Here is a 15776-nt window from a genome sequence, read left to right on the forward strand (position 1 = left end):
CAGAATGTTAGTATTGGTATTCAAACACAGCTCTACTGTTTGATGTATTTGATACCATTCCACTGATTCCGCTCCAGCCATTACCACGAGCCCGTCCTCCCCAATTAAGGTTCCACCAACCTCCTGTGATCTGCATACCCTTATTCTGTTCATCATGGCCCTGCCAGTGGCCAGTGTTGTATATATACCAGGTTATACCTTTCGTACTGCCTGGCTTACTTTAGTTGTATGCACAAAACATCATGGGAGTTAGAAATGATCAGGTTCATATAAATGGTTGAACTGAATTCCTCTTTCCTGTCTCATCATTATTGAATTGTTATAAAACGTGGCTATGAAACCCACAAGACATAACAAAAGATTGGCGACGAGTAAGTCTGAACCGACAGTGACTATTCTGTCCAGAAGAAGTCGGTTTTAACATGTTTAAAACTATTATTTTATGTGGTACAGTCTAGGCTAGTGGTAGCACCCTGTATCGCTAGCAGATTTTTACATTTTAGTCATTTAGCAGACGCTTTATCCAGAGCGACTTACAGTAGTGAATGCATACATTTCATTTCATGCATTTTTGTACTGGCCCCCGTGGGAATCGAACCCACAACCCTGGCGTTGCACACACCATGCTCTACCAACTGAGCCACAGGGACAGATGCAAGTTCATGCATAATCAAGCTAGCTAAGAGAGAGAGTTAGCATCGTCAGGGACGGCAGAAAATCATTTGAGATGAGCGTTGGAGCGGGAAAACAACGTGCTTAAAAAGGGAGGAATATACAGTGGGTAAAGGAAAGGACATTTATTCAACTTTGAAGATGAACTTTGGAATTAAAAACTGCTAAACAAGCAAACTTGAGGAAGAAACGTCAGTGAGTGAAGTGAATGCATATCACGTGACTGAGGAAATTGTTGCTGTGGCAGAACAGAATGTTGCCGTGGTTGAGGACAATATTAAAATGAGTGACAATCAGGAGCCTATTGAGAAACAAAAAATGGCTGGAATTGTTGGGAACATTGTACAGTTGGATGTAAGCATTGAACACTGGAACTTATATAAAGAACGGTTTGAGTATTTTGTTCTTGCAAATGACATTGATGAGGACAAAATTGTGCCAAATTTGTTTTGTGTAATGGGGTCGAAGGCATTTAATTTATTACGCAGCCTGCTACAGACAGGCCAGGTAATAAGACATATGGGGACATCGTAAAAATAATGAAAGGGCACTTTTCACCAAAACCACTAGTTATTGCTGAAAGGTTAAGGTTCCACAGAATAAATCAGGAAGAGGGAAAATCAGTGACAATGTTTGCTGACAGAGCACTGTGAGTTTAATGATGTTCTAAATGACACCATTAGAGACAGACTGGTATGTAGGCTATGCAGTGAAGTTACACAAAAGAGACTATTGACTGAAAGTAATCTGATCTTGGCAAAGGTCATTGAATTCAGTGCCTTCAGAAAGTATTCATACCCCTTGACTTATTCCACATGTTGTTGAGTTACAGCCTGATTTCAAAATAGGTTAAAAAAAATAAAAAAATTATCCATCTATACACATTACCCCATAATGACAGTCATGTTTTTAAAATTTTTTCAAATGTATTGAAAATGAAATACAGAAATATCTAATTTACATAAGTGTTCACACCGCTGATTCAATATTTTGTAGAAGCACCTTTGGTGGTTATTACAGATTTGAGGTGTCTTGGTGATTTTCTCCCATTCTTCCTAGATTTTCACAAACCCTGTTAAATTAGATGGGGAGTGGCGGTGAACAGCAATCTTCAAGTCTTTCCACAGATTTTCAATGGGATTCAAGTCTGGGCTTTGGCTGGGCCACTCAAGGACTTTAACATTCTTGTTCTGAAGCCATTCCAGCATTGCTTTGGCTGTATGCTTAGGGTCGTTATCCTGTTGGAACATAAATCTTCACCCCCAGTCTAAGGTCGTTTGCACTCTGAAGCAGGTTCTCATAAAGGATTTGCATGTATTTGGTTCCATTCATTGTTCCTCTGTCCTTGCCAGTCTCCCAGTCTCCATAGCATGATGCTCCACCGCCCTGTTTCACGTAAGGGATGGTGTTAGATGGGTGATTAGCTGTGCCTGGTTTTCTCCAGACAGCGCTTTGCATTCAGGCCAAAGAGTTTAATTTTGTCTCATCAGACCACAGAGTCTTTTGCCTTATGTTCTCAGAGTCGTTCACGTGCCTTTTTCCAAACTCCCGGCATGCTGTCATGTGCCTTTTTCTCAGGAGTGGCTTCCATCTGGCCACTCTCCCATGAAGCCCAGATTGATGAAGTGCTGCAGAGACTGTTGTCCTGCTGTCAGGTTCTCCCATCTCAGCCAAGGAACTCTGTAGTTCTGTCAGAGTGGTCATTGGGTTATTGGTCACCTCCCAATGTCCTTCTTGCTTGGTTGCTCAGTTTGGTCGGACGGCCAGCTCTAGCAGAGTCTGGGTAGCTCCATATTTTTTCAATTTCCCAATGATGGAGACCACTGTGCTCTTGGAAACTCTCAACATAAATTGTTTTATACCCTTCCCCAGATACTGTATATGCCTCATCACAATTCTTTTACAGCCAGTTCCTGGGACTTCATGGTATAGTTTCTGCTCTGACATGCACTGTCAACTGTGGGACCTTATATGGACAGGTGTGTTTTTTTCTAAATCATGTCCAAACAATTGATTTGACCATAGGTGAACGCCAATCAAGTTGTAGTGACATCTCAAGGATGATCAAAGGAAATCGGATGCACCTGAGCTCAATTTGGAGTGTCATAGAAAAGGGGTGGGTATACTTATGTAAATTAGATATTTCTGTATTTCATCATTCTTTTTCATCAAAAATGTCTAAAACATTCCTTACCCCAGGATACTTCAACTGGTGACTATCCAGGAGAGTAAAGAAAAAGGATCACTCTGTTTCTGCATTGGTTTCTCAAATGATTGCTTCTGTCACGTCCTGACCAGCAGAGGGCGTAATTATGTTAGTCTTGGTCAGGATGTGGCAGGTGGTTTGTGTTTGTTAAATGTTGTGTTGGTGATTGGGACTTCCAATTGAAGGCAGGTGTGTTGAGTTGCCTTTGATTGGAAGTCCTATATAGGTGTGTGTGTTTTTCTTTGGGGTTGTGGGTGGTTGTCCTTGCACTGCATTGTATGTGCCTGCAAGACTGTTGCTGCTGTAAGTACTGTTTATTGTTGTTTTCAAGTGGATGCTTTACGTGTTTTATTTAATAAACATGAGTGTCCACAATCCCGCTGCGCCTTGGTCCTCTTCTCTCCATGACAACTTCTGTGACAGCTTCGCCTGGTTTACCAACTACTTCTCTGATAGAGTTCAGTGTGTCAAATCGGAGGGCCTGTTGTCCGGACCTCTGGCAGTCTCTATGGGTGTGCCACAAGGTTCAATTCTCGGGCCGACTCTCTTCTCTGTATACATCAATGATGTCGCTCTTGCTGCTGGTGATTCTCTGATCCACCTCTACGCAGACAACACCATTCTGTATACTTCTGGCCCCTCTTTGGACACTGTGTTAACTAACCTCCAGACGAGCTTCAATGCCATACAACTGCTCTTAAATACAAGTAAAACTAAATGCATGCTATTCAATCGATCACTGCCCGCACCTGCCCATCCATCCAGCATCACTACTCTGAACGGCCCTGACTTAGAATACGTAGACAACTACAAATACCTAGGTGTCTGGTTAGACTGTAAACTCTCCTTCCAGACTCACATTAAGCATCTCCAATCCAAAATGAAATCTAGAATCGGCTTCCTATATCGCAACAAATCATCCTTCACTCATGCTGCCAAACACCCTCGTAAAACTGACCATCCTCGACTTCAGCGATGTCATCAATAAAATAGCCTCCAACACTCTACTCAACAAATTGGATGCAGTCTATCACAGTGCCATCCGTTTTGTCACCAAAGCCCCATATACTACCCACCACTGCGACCTGTACGCTCTCGTTGGTTGGCCCTCGCTTCATACTCGTCGCCAAACCCACTGGCTACAGGTTATCTACAAGTCTCTGCTAGGTAAAGCCCCACCTTATCTCAGCTCACTGGTCACCATAGCAGCACCCACTCATAGCACGCACTCCAGCAGGTATATCTCACTGGTCACCCCCAAAGCCAATTCCTCCTTTGGTCGCCTTTCCTTCCAGTTCTCTGCTGCCAATCACTGGAACGAACCGCAAAAATCACTGAAGCATGAGACTCATATCTCCCTCAATAGCTTTAAGCACCAGCTGTCAGAGCAGCTCACAGATCACTGCACCTGTACATAGCCCATCTGTAAATTTCCCATCTATCTACCGCATTCCCATACTGTATTTATTTATTTATCTTGCTCCTTTGCACCACAGTATTTATACTTGCACATTAATCTTCTGCACATCCACCATTCCAGTGTTTAATTGCTATATTGTAATTACTTCGCCACCATGGCCTATTTATTGCCTTAACTCCCTTATCTTACCTCATTTGCACTAACTGTATATAGACTTTTTGTTTTCTTTTTTGTACTGTATTATTGACTGTATGTTTTGTTTATTCCATGTGTAACTCTGTGTTGTTGTATGTGTCAAATTGCTATGCTTTATCTTGGCCAGGTCGCAGTTGCAAATGAGATCTTGTTCTCAACTATCCTACCTGGTTAAATAAAGGTGAAATAAAATAAAAAGTCAAGAACAAAGTAATGGAGCCCGTCAGCATGGGTGAATGGGCAACACTCATCGTACGAAGGATGGTGGAACCAGGATATGTGGAGACTTTAATTACACAGTTAACCCTGAGCAATATCTTCTACAGCATCAATGACCTTTTCCCGGGTTTAGCTGGGGGTCAAAGTTCAGCAAAATCAACCTCTGTCAAGCCTACTTGCAGATGTATGTGGATGACAAGTCAAAGGAGTACAATGCTACCTGAATGACATCCTCGTTACTGGAAAGGATGAAGAGGACCATCTCCTGAACTTGGATGTGACCTTACAGAGACTTAAGGACTATGGAGTGTGAGTTTGTAAGGACAAATGTGCATTTTTCTAATCATCGGTTCAATACCTCGGACACGTCATCGATGCCACGGGCCTTCACACGGCTCCGTCCAAGGTCAAGGCTATCTTGGACGCCCCAGCTCCACAGAACATGAGCAAACTACCTTTTTCCTGGGGTTACTGATTTTCAACGGATGCTTAGCAACAAAGCTGAAGCAGCTGCATCAGTTGCTTTGTCAGGACAAAACATGGAAATCAACAGAACAATGTGAGGAAGCATTTTTGAAAACCAAGGAAACTCCTAAAATCTGAGCCACTGACGAACTTTGAACCGTCATTGCCCATCCAACTACCTTGTGATGCTAGTCCATATGGTGTAGGTGCAGTTGTGTGCGATATCATGCCTTCTGGTGAAGAGATCGCGACCGCTTTCGCATCATGGACATTGAACAAAGGAGAAAGTAACTAAGCACAGATGGACTTTCCGTTCTTAGACATTGTTTTTGTAGTGCGTAAAATTCGTAAAAAATGTATGTAAGAGGGGAAGAGATGTACATTAAGGTTAAACCTTTCGCAACTCCTTACTTACCTTAGTTGTATGAGCAAAGCATCATGGAAATTATTGTGTAGATGGTTGAATTCTTGGGAGAGAGAGTTTTGCTGATGAAGTACTGGCAAGGAATCGCAGACCTCACCTACGACCTTCCTCAGTAGCCGAGATGATTGGACCCCCACTCTTTCTCCCAGCTCTTCCAACGATCTGCTCCTGCTCCGTATCAGACGACCCAGCTTGGTACACCCCACACCTAACAGGCATGAACGTAGGCTGACTGAACCCATAGCACAGGACTGGATGACAGTGTTATGAAAAAGAGGCTCTTCATAAAGCCACATCCCTGGTGGGGTGCCGGCCTTACGGGACATGTCGAAAACTCTCCAAGCCTGCATAACAGACTCATAGAATGGAGTCAGTCCAGACAAATCACCCCCCTCTAGCTTTAAGAAGAAAATGTGCTTGTCTAAGCCCAAACAGCCCACTCTCCTCATCAATGTGTAGGCTGAGTCGACCCAGCTAGAACCGTCACTGTACAACAGTCTCTGGGCTGCTTGAAGCCGGAATGCCATGATCCTAGAAGAAATATCCACCAGTCCTTGCCAACCCTTGTGGCAGGTACAGGGCTGCAACTTAATCAAATGTTGTCCAGACCAGAAAAAAATTGACAAGGTTCCTCTGAAGCTCTTGTATCAGACCCCCCAGTGGCTGTAAAAACATTAGTCTGTGCCATAGGGTAGAGGCAGCTAGGTTATTGGATGCCAGCACCCTTCCCCTATAAGACAGCTGGGGTAGCACTCATTTCCACCCAGACAATATGGCACACACCTTCTCCACCACACCCTTCCAGTTCTTTTTTTGAAAGACATCAGAGCCTAGAAAGAAAAAAAAAATCTTCATCCCATCTCTGCCCCACTGAAGCCCCCCGGCTAACCGTGGAGCAGACCCTATCTGAAACTGACCTGCCCACAGCAATTCACTCTTTTCCCAATTGACTCTAGATGAGGAGGCCCCCTCATACACCTTTAAAGCGTTTGAGAGAACCTTAAAATCCTCACCATCTGTAATAAAAACTGTCATGTCATCGGCATACGCAGACAGTGCTATCGTGGGACCCTTCATAACCCCTGGCACAGAGAAACCAGTAAGCCTTGCTCTTAAAAAACGAATCATTGGTTCAATTGCCAGCCAATATAACTGTCCTGAAATTGGGCATCTCTGCCTAATATCCCTTTGGATGGGGATGGGGCAGCTCAAACCAATCAGATGGTAAACCATCGATACCTGGGGCTCGGCCTGACGAGAGCTGCATAACTGCAGTGGACAGCTCCTACAGAGTAATGTCAGAGTCCAAAGCAACTCTCTGCTCAGGGTCCAATTGAGGAAGTCCATGTAACAACTCTTCAGCACACAGAAGATCACAATCCTCTGACTTATAGAGGGCAGAGTAGAAATCCACGGCATGTTGGCGCATCTCACCATCATCCGTGGTCACCTTCCCATCAGGGAGACGAAGGCAGACCATCTGTTTGCGTTGCAATGTCGACTGTCCTAGTGGTTAAAAGAAAAGTGCTAGCAGCATCCATATCCTTGAGGGTAGCAAAGCGAGACCTAATCAAGACACCCTTCACTCTTTCATGTAAAAACTACCTCAGTTCATGTCTCTTGTCCTGTAAGTTCATGACTAGTCCGGGGTCATTCTGAGTGAGCAACTTCAATTCAATTGATTTTATGTCCTGTTCCAGGGCCCTGAAATTCTCTTTAACTTCAATACTAGACAGAGAGCATACTGTTGACAAAACACACATTTGGGCCTTCCCAACCTCCCACCATTGTCTAAGGACTCAGAATTCAATGTAATAACCCTCAATTTTTCCCAAAACAACAAACACTTTTCACAAGACTTGGCATCATGTAATAACTTAACATGAAAATTCCAATAAGGTGATGACCTTCGTGGACAGGACAATATCAACAGTAACAATATGGTGATCAAAAAAACCCACAGGAGTAATGTCACACCTTACAACCCTACCACAGTAGTGCTCAGATACATACAACCTGTCTAACCTTCCAACCCTACCACAGTAGTGCTCAGATACATACAACCTGTCTAACCATCCAACCCTACCACAGTAGTGTTCAGATACATACAACCTGTCTAACCTTGCTGCACTGATACGACCATCATTAACTTTTAGCCATGTGTACTGCCTACCTTTTGTATGTCTTACTCTCCACACATCAGAAAGCTCAAACTCAGTTAGTAGACCAGACAGACAAATTGCTTACCGCAGGTGAGGTTCTTCAGCATTGTGGTCAACAGTAAAATCCACAGTACAGTTCCAGTCCCCCCCTAAAACCATACACCCCTCTTGGTCACACTGTCTTTTAAGGTTTCCTTTATTTGATCAAATACAGAAATACGCTCTGTACCCTCATTAGGAGCATAAACATAAAACATATGAAAAATCTCTGTTGTAGATACAGTCACCCCTAAGCCTGAGGAAAACAAAATTGCCACCCCAGCAATGAAATTAGTACCATGACTGAGTATATGTTGCCCCTCCCACCGCATACCCCAGTCAACCTCATTAGCCTCATCACTATGTGTCTCTTGTAGAAAAACTACATTAAGCCTTTTCTGTTTTATTACTTCTAATACCCAAGCCCTCTTATTCCTGTCCCTTCCCCCATTAATATTGAGAGAACCTACCCTTAGTACCTCCATATAGAAAAGAGAAAGGAAAAACAGAGAAACCACAGAGAAACCACAGAGAAACCAGACTAAGAGAAATAAGCACCCTATGAGGCATGATAATTATCATTGTTTTAAGTTTCTCTTAACCTTACCACATTTCCCACTACCTTTTGTTGCCGTGAGCAGTAACAAATTCCCTCAAGTGGAAATGCTTCTTCACACTCAACTGGTCTAACCCCACTGTCTTCTGTAACACCACAGCTGACCTCACAAACTTATCAACAACAACAAAAAATCTGCCAATTTAACAAATTTCACAAAAGCCTGGTCCAGGAACCCATTTACCTCATCTAGATTGTAAATTGAGTCGTTGCCAGCTTCTATCATATCAGCAGGGATATCAGAAATGTCCATATCCCTCTCCTGATCCTTCTCAACTGAGGCCACAGACCCCTGACTCCCCTCTGCCACATCCCTCTCCATTGTGAGCAATGAGGTACAGGAGGGGGTTCAGGTGGGGCTAGTTTCCCAGGCAGTGGAGGAGATGCCCGGTACGAGTGATAGGGTGCAAGAAAACTAACTCCAGACACCACTCGCACTCGCTCATACAATTCCCAGCATGCACCAAACACTCCCAGCATGCAGAGAGAGATAGAGAGAGAGTGCTCCCCTTCCACTACTAGCAAGAATAAGAGTAGTCACCGGGACAAGTGAGCTCTCACAGTTTGTGTGTGTGTAATTGTCCATGGTTTTTGTGTTTGTACATGCTTATGTTTGTTTTTCCACACCTTTCCTTTAGACACACACAGACACAACCCAGGTAGAACATAATGTTCTGAGAACCATATTTTGAGCTTGGTAAGAGCGTGGTTGTCCTATGTTTCTTTGTTTTCTTCTGGGAATGGTGCAGGATAGTTTTCTTCTGGGAATGGTGCAGGATAGTTTTCTTCTGGGAATGGTGCAGGATAGTTTTCTTCTGGGAATGGTGCAGGATAGTTGCTTGGCTTTGGAACATTCTGAGAAAATCTTAGGAAATGGTCAACAACAAAAAAATAGTATGGTATTTCATTACTTTAACAGAACGCTTCCGAAAAGTTCAAGCATGGATACATTTAATTTGACAAATTATAATGTTCTAGGAACATTCTCCAACTGGTTTGACATTGGGAATGTTCTCAAATAGTTCAGAAAATGTTAAGAAACAACATTCTTCTGAGGAATTTCAGTACTTCAGCATAACATTTCCCACAGGTTTCCTCATGGTTCTATTTAAAGTAATGTTCTCAAATTGTTCAGAGGACGTTTAGAAAACGTTCCATAAAAAAGCACAAGACAGCTTTAGTAACTTTCAGAGATCATCAAAGAATGTTATTTAAAAACATATACATTCTGTTCTCAGCATCAACAAAACTATCTCTATCCTCCAGCTTGTTAAGTGTTTTCAGGTGTGTTGTCCGCACCCACCAATTGGTCACACTGGATCTTAATGAGTGCTTATTTCCTTTGAAATGGGGTCTGTTTGAATAGACTAAAATAAACAGCTTTGTATGCGTAAAAAAACAAGGCATGTGTAGAGGACATGAGTCAGTCATGGTCACGTGATGTGGTAGCCCCACCTGAGAACTTCAAAACCAGTGTCTGCCCTCCACCCAAGAGGGAATTTTGTCTTTGTCTAATGGTTTAAGATGTTGGTTGTTCCTGTGGGAGACCTGGGTTCATATACCGTGTGTTACACATGCTAGCTCCATCCTGGTGGTGCAGTGAACTATTTCCATGGATAGACAACCTAAGATTATAATTTAGAATGTCACTGATGCCATGTCACAATACAAAATAAATGTATTTGCATGATTAATTCCTAAGGAAAATAATTTCCATGTGTCCTACCCCAAAATAAGATAGCAGTGTTATTATTGAACAATTCTGTGAAAGTTTTAAGGAAGTTATTAAAAAACCTCCAAATAACCAATAATTTCTATTCTCATATCGTTACAAGGAATCAGAGTAAAACATTCTCAGAACTTCCCTGCAACTTAAAAATAAAGGTTCACAGAAAAGGCTATATTTTTACTTCTGTTCTCAGAACGTTTAAAAAACGTTCAGTTTTACTGGTCAGGAAACATATGGCTTCGTTCCAACAACCAATATGAAACCAAAAACATGCGTTCTCACAAATTCCAAGGAACTAAATGTGCTAGCTGGGAATTCTGATACACACAGAGACACACACAAACTCACATGCACACACACTTCTGTGTTTTTTATGTTTATGCTTGGGAATCAGAGAACACTCCAAACGTTATTCATGTTCATTACAGGCTTCAAGTGATCCTGTATGAACTCTCTCCATGCCTCCATACCTCCCCTCCTTCTCTCCCTCTTTCTGTCCCAGCCCTCCATCCTGGAACCGCTCCTCCCGTCTTCTCAGCTCACAAAGGCTCTTTTCTTCTTTGGCCCACTCATTTTTCTCTCTTCTGTCTCTCCTCTCACCTGCCTCCTCTAACAGATGTAGAATCTTAATTTGAGAATTTCCCTGCACAGCAGGAAATGCAAACTTGTAATGTATTCAGTGTATTCACAGTTTAGAAAGGCTTTTTAAGTTTGTAATTTCCACTTTTTCAGAACAAAAGATGGACTTGATTTTCCCTAATGAAAAATGTATCAACCCCTACAAAACAAATGTCCATTAATTATAATCCTCATAATAATTCACATTTCCTGTTGCTGCAGGATTATTTTCCTGCTGTAGCAAACTGGCTCAAATTAAGATCCTACATACTGTATGTACCAATAACCTGGGCCTGAGAGCATAGGGTGTAGTGCCTCTCAGTGTGTTAGCTTAGCAAGCCTTTATCCCTGAACCTTCTCATCAAACGCGATCAGGTCACAGTCGAGCACGGTCAGTCCACGGTTAAATACAGTCTTTGTGTGGTGGAAAGCGTTTGTTCTGACAGCATGAAGAAGGTGTACAGCCTGGTCAATTTGAACAAAACCAAGGAACAGAAGGCAGTTCAGTCCATCTGTATCAAGGTATCTCTGTTGTAGTCTATAGTATCTGTAGTTCTATCAATCTTTATCAAGGTATCTCTGTTCTAGACTCTGTCGCTGGTCTCTTTATTACAGTCAATCTGTATCAAGGCACACTAAATGAGCAAAAGTATGTGGACACCTACTTGTCGAACATCTCATTCCAAAATCATGGTCATTAATATGGAGTTGGTCCACCCTTTGCTGCTATAACAGCCTCCCCTCTTCTGGGAAGGCTTACCACTAGATGTTGGAACATTGCTGCAGGAACTTGCTTCGCCTCAGCCACAAGAGTATTAGTGAGGTTGGGCACTGATGTTGGGCGATTAGGACTGGCTTGCAGTCGGCGTTCCAATTCATCCCACAGGTGTTCGATGGGGTTGAGGTCAGGGCTCTGTGCAGGCCAGTCAAGTTCTTCCACACCCGATCTTAACAAACCATTTCTGTATGGACCTTGCTTTGGGTACGGGGGCATTGTCATGCTGAAACAGGAAAGGGCTTTCACCAAACTGTTGCCACAAAGTTGGAAGCACAGAATCATCTAGAATGTCATTGTATACTGTAGCATTAAGATTTCCCCTTCACTGGAACTAAGGGGCCTAGCCAGAACCATAAAAAACAGCCCCAGACCATTATTCCTCCTCCACCAATCTTTACAGTTGGCACTTTACATTGTGGCAGGTAGCGTTCTCCTGGCATTTGCCAATCCCAGATTCATCCGTCGGACTGCCAGATGGTGAAGTGTGATTCATCACTCCAGAGAACGCGTTTCCACTGCTCCAGAGTCCAATGGTGGTGAGCTTTACACCACTCCATCCGACACTTGGCATTGCGCATGTTGATCTTAGGCTTGTGTGCAGCTGCTCGGCCATGGAAACCCCTTTCATTAAGCTCCCGAAGAACAGTTATTGTGCTGAAGTTGCTTCCAGAGGCAGTTTGGAACTCGATAGTGAGTGTTTTCAGACGATTATTACGCGCTATGGGCTTCAGCACTCGTTAGTTCCGTTTCTATGAGCTTGTGTGGCCTACCACCTCGCGGCTGAGCCGTTGTTGCTCCAAGACTTTCCACTTCACAACAACAGCACTTACAGTTGACCTGGGCAGCTCTAGCAGGGCAGAAATTTGATGAACTGACTTGTTGGAAAGGTGACATGCTACGACGGTGCCACGTTGAAAGTCACTGAGCTCTCCAGTAAGGCCATTCTACTGCCAATGTTTGTCTATGGAGATTGCATGGCTGTGGGCTTGATGTTATACACCTGTCAGCACCAGCTGTGGCTGAAATAGCCGAATCCACTAATTTGAAGGGGTGTCCACATACTTTTGTCTATACAGTGCATTCAGAACGTATTCAGACACCTGGCCTTTTCCACATTGTTACGTTACAGCCTTATTCTAAAATTCATTAAATCATTTCCCCCCTCATCAATCTACACACAATACCCCATAATGACAATGAAAAAACTGTTTTTTAGATTTTTTTGCAAATGTATAAAAAAAAACAAAAAAAACTGATATCACATGTACATAAGTATTCAGACCCTTTTCTCAGTACTTTGTTGAAGCACCTTTGGCAGCGATTACAGCCTCGAGTCTTCTTTGGTATGACGCTACAAGCTTGGCACACCTGTATTAGGGGAGTTTCTACCATTCTTCCCTGTAGATTCTCTTAAGTTCTGTCAGGTTGGATGGGGCGCGTCGCTGCACAGCTATTTTCAGGTCTCTCCAGAGATGTTTGATATGGTTCATGTCCGGGCTCTGACTGTGCCACTCAAGGACATTCAGAGACTTGTCCCGAAGCCACTCCTGCATTGTCTTTGCTGGGTGCTTAGGGTCGTTGTCCTGTTGGAAGGTGAACCATCGGCCCAGTTTGAAGTCCTGGGCGCTCTGGAGCAGGTTTTCATCACAGATCTCTCTGTTCTAGTCTCTGGTATCTCTAGTTCAGTCAATCTGTATCAAGGTATCTTTGTATCCTCCCCAGGTTGAATTACTTCTACCTCTCTGTGGGGAAGGTACCAATAGCTCTGCTATATGTGATTTAGTTATTTGAGAGTGGATTAGTTGCACCCAGAGTGTGGATCTGAATTTCTCCTGGCCCATAGAGTACATTCAAGGTAAGGGAACGCATAAGTAATTTCATAATTTGCGGTGAACTACACCTTTAAATCAGAGCCTTTAATTAAATAACATTTATCTGTCCGTTCATCTTTAATCACAGTGGCTCAGATTATCCCTCTCTGGGGACTGTCGTCATTCAGTTAACTCGTGCTGTCTTATGATTTGAGGCCATTCAGTTCGGTATCCTTCCTTGTGTGTGAAAGATCAAGCAGCAGTTTGAGTTCTGAGTATACTCAGCTATGCAGTGCACTTTTTTCTCAGGGGAAAGGCTACTAGTGTTAGAAAAATGCGTCGGGTTGATGTAGTCCTTTGAATCAGGTCAGCTCATTTAAGTGCAGGCAGTATTTACCTTTCTGTTCAATGTCAACAAGTCAGTGAGTGAGTGTATTCTGCTTCAACAAGCCGCAGTATCTACATAGGAAGAGAGCCTTATATGTCTGGTTAGTACATAGGATCAGTGAGTTCTACAGTCTTTCTACAGTTTGTACAGAGTTCTACCTCCGATATCCATCCCCTCCCTTTCCCCAGCAATGTTAACTCATCCTGTATGGTTTGTGTTCTTATCATGCTATTGCTGTTATTATTATTGTTTACTATGGGGTCTCACAGGTTTCTATGTTTACACCACAGGCTGAGCAGAAACAACCCCCAGCCCCTTCCCCAAGGCTCTACCTTCCTGTTGTATTCACACCTGAAGTGATCAGATAGGGCAGATTCCTCCACAGCTGTAGGGGTCTAGTGGAAGGGAAAGGGTCAGGGCTGTTTTGTCATCAAATCAAAGTTTATTTGTCACATGCACTGAATACAACAGGTGTAGACCTTACAGTGAAATGCTTACTTACAAGCCCTAACCAACAGTGTAATCTTTAAGTAAAATGTAGGTAATAGATAAACAATAGATAAGTAAAGAAAAAGGAAAATAACAGTAGCGAGGCTACATTGGGGGGTACCAGTACAGAGTCAATGTGCGGGGGCACCGGTTAGTCGGGCTAATTGAGGTAATATGTACATGTAGGTATAGTTAAAGTGATTATGCATAGACGATAAACAGAGTGTAGCAGCACGCGTCACTGCGGCGTGACACAATGCAAATAGTCTGGGTAGCCATTTGATTACCTGTTCAGGAGTCTTATGGCTTGGGGGTAAAAGCTGTTAAGAAGCCTTTTGGACCTAGACTTGGCGCTCCGGTACCGCTTGCCATGCGGTAGCAGAGAGAACAGTCTATGACTGGGGTGGCTGGGGTCATTGACAATTTTTAGGGCCTTCCTCTGACACCGCCTGGTGTAGAGGTCCTGGATGGCAGGGAGCTTAGCTCCAGTGATGTACTACCCTCTGTAGTGCCTTGCGGTCGGAGGCCGAGCAGTTGCCGTACCAGGCAGTGATGCAACCAGTCAGGTTGCTCTCAATGTTGCAGCTGTAGAACCTTTTGAGGATCTGAGGACCCATGCCAAATCTTTTCAGTCTCCTGAAGGGAAATAGGAGAAGGTTAATGGGAAGATGGTGCCCTGTGTGAGTTTGTTTGTGGACAAATGAACTCTTTAGAAACACTGGCCTCCTGTGGCAGCCCAGAGGAGCCATCCCATGGCTCAGTTCAGCTGCTCAGACATGGCAGCAATACAGTACAAATACATGTAGGCAACAATACAGTAAATACCATACAAATGGTTTATAACTGAAATATCTCTGATTAAAGTTACACATTGGGCTTGTTTGACATTCTGTAACCTCTATGTGCATCTCTCTCTGAGTGCTCACCATGCGCAAGGAATAGGACAGGACAGAAATGTGAGCTATTCATGTGAGAATCTCTCTTGAGGAAGTACAGTAATTTAACATGAGAAACTGCTTCTTAGCCTGCATTTACACAGGCATCCCAATTCTGATATTTTTTTTATGAATTGGTCTTTTGACCAATCAGGTCAGCTCTGAAAAGATCTGATGTGAAAAGTTCTGATGTGATTGGTCAAAAGACCAATTTGTCAAAAAAAAGAATTGGGCTGCCTGTGTAAACGTAGCCATATTGACCCCTCATTATAAACCATTAGAAACACTGTGAGGTTAATTACCCTTAATGAGGCAGCTCTTAACGAGGCAGCTCTTAACGAGGTAGTAAGTGGACAGTTTGATCCTGAGCAGCACATATGGCCTTTATGAGTCTTATGATCAACCCGTTAACCATTGGAGGGTGATTGAGGGTGATCCAGGCATGGTACGTTTCTGATTTAAAAATAAGTAGTATTGTGCAGCCCTCACCAAATGATACATTCTGGTGAAGGGAAAGGGTCTATGGGTAGAAATGGAAAGTGTCAACAAATCAGAAACAGATCTAGATTAGATGGGAAGGATGAAAACCAGCAGTGCTGCAAACCTCAAG

Source organism: Salmo salar, chromosome ssa17, assembly GCF_905237065.1.
Source record: "Salmo salar chromosome ssa17, Ssal_v3.1, whole genome shotgun sequence".
NCBI classification, from domain to species: domain Eukaryota; kingdom Metazoa; phylum Chordata; class Actinopteri; order Salmoniformes; family Salmonidae; genus Salmo; species Salmo salar.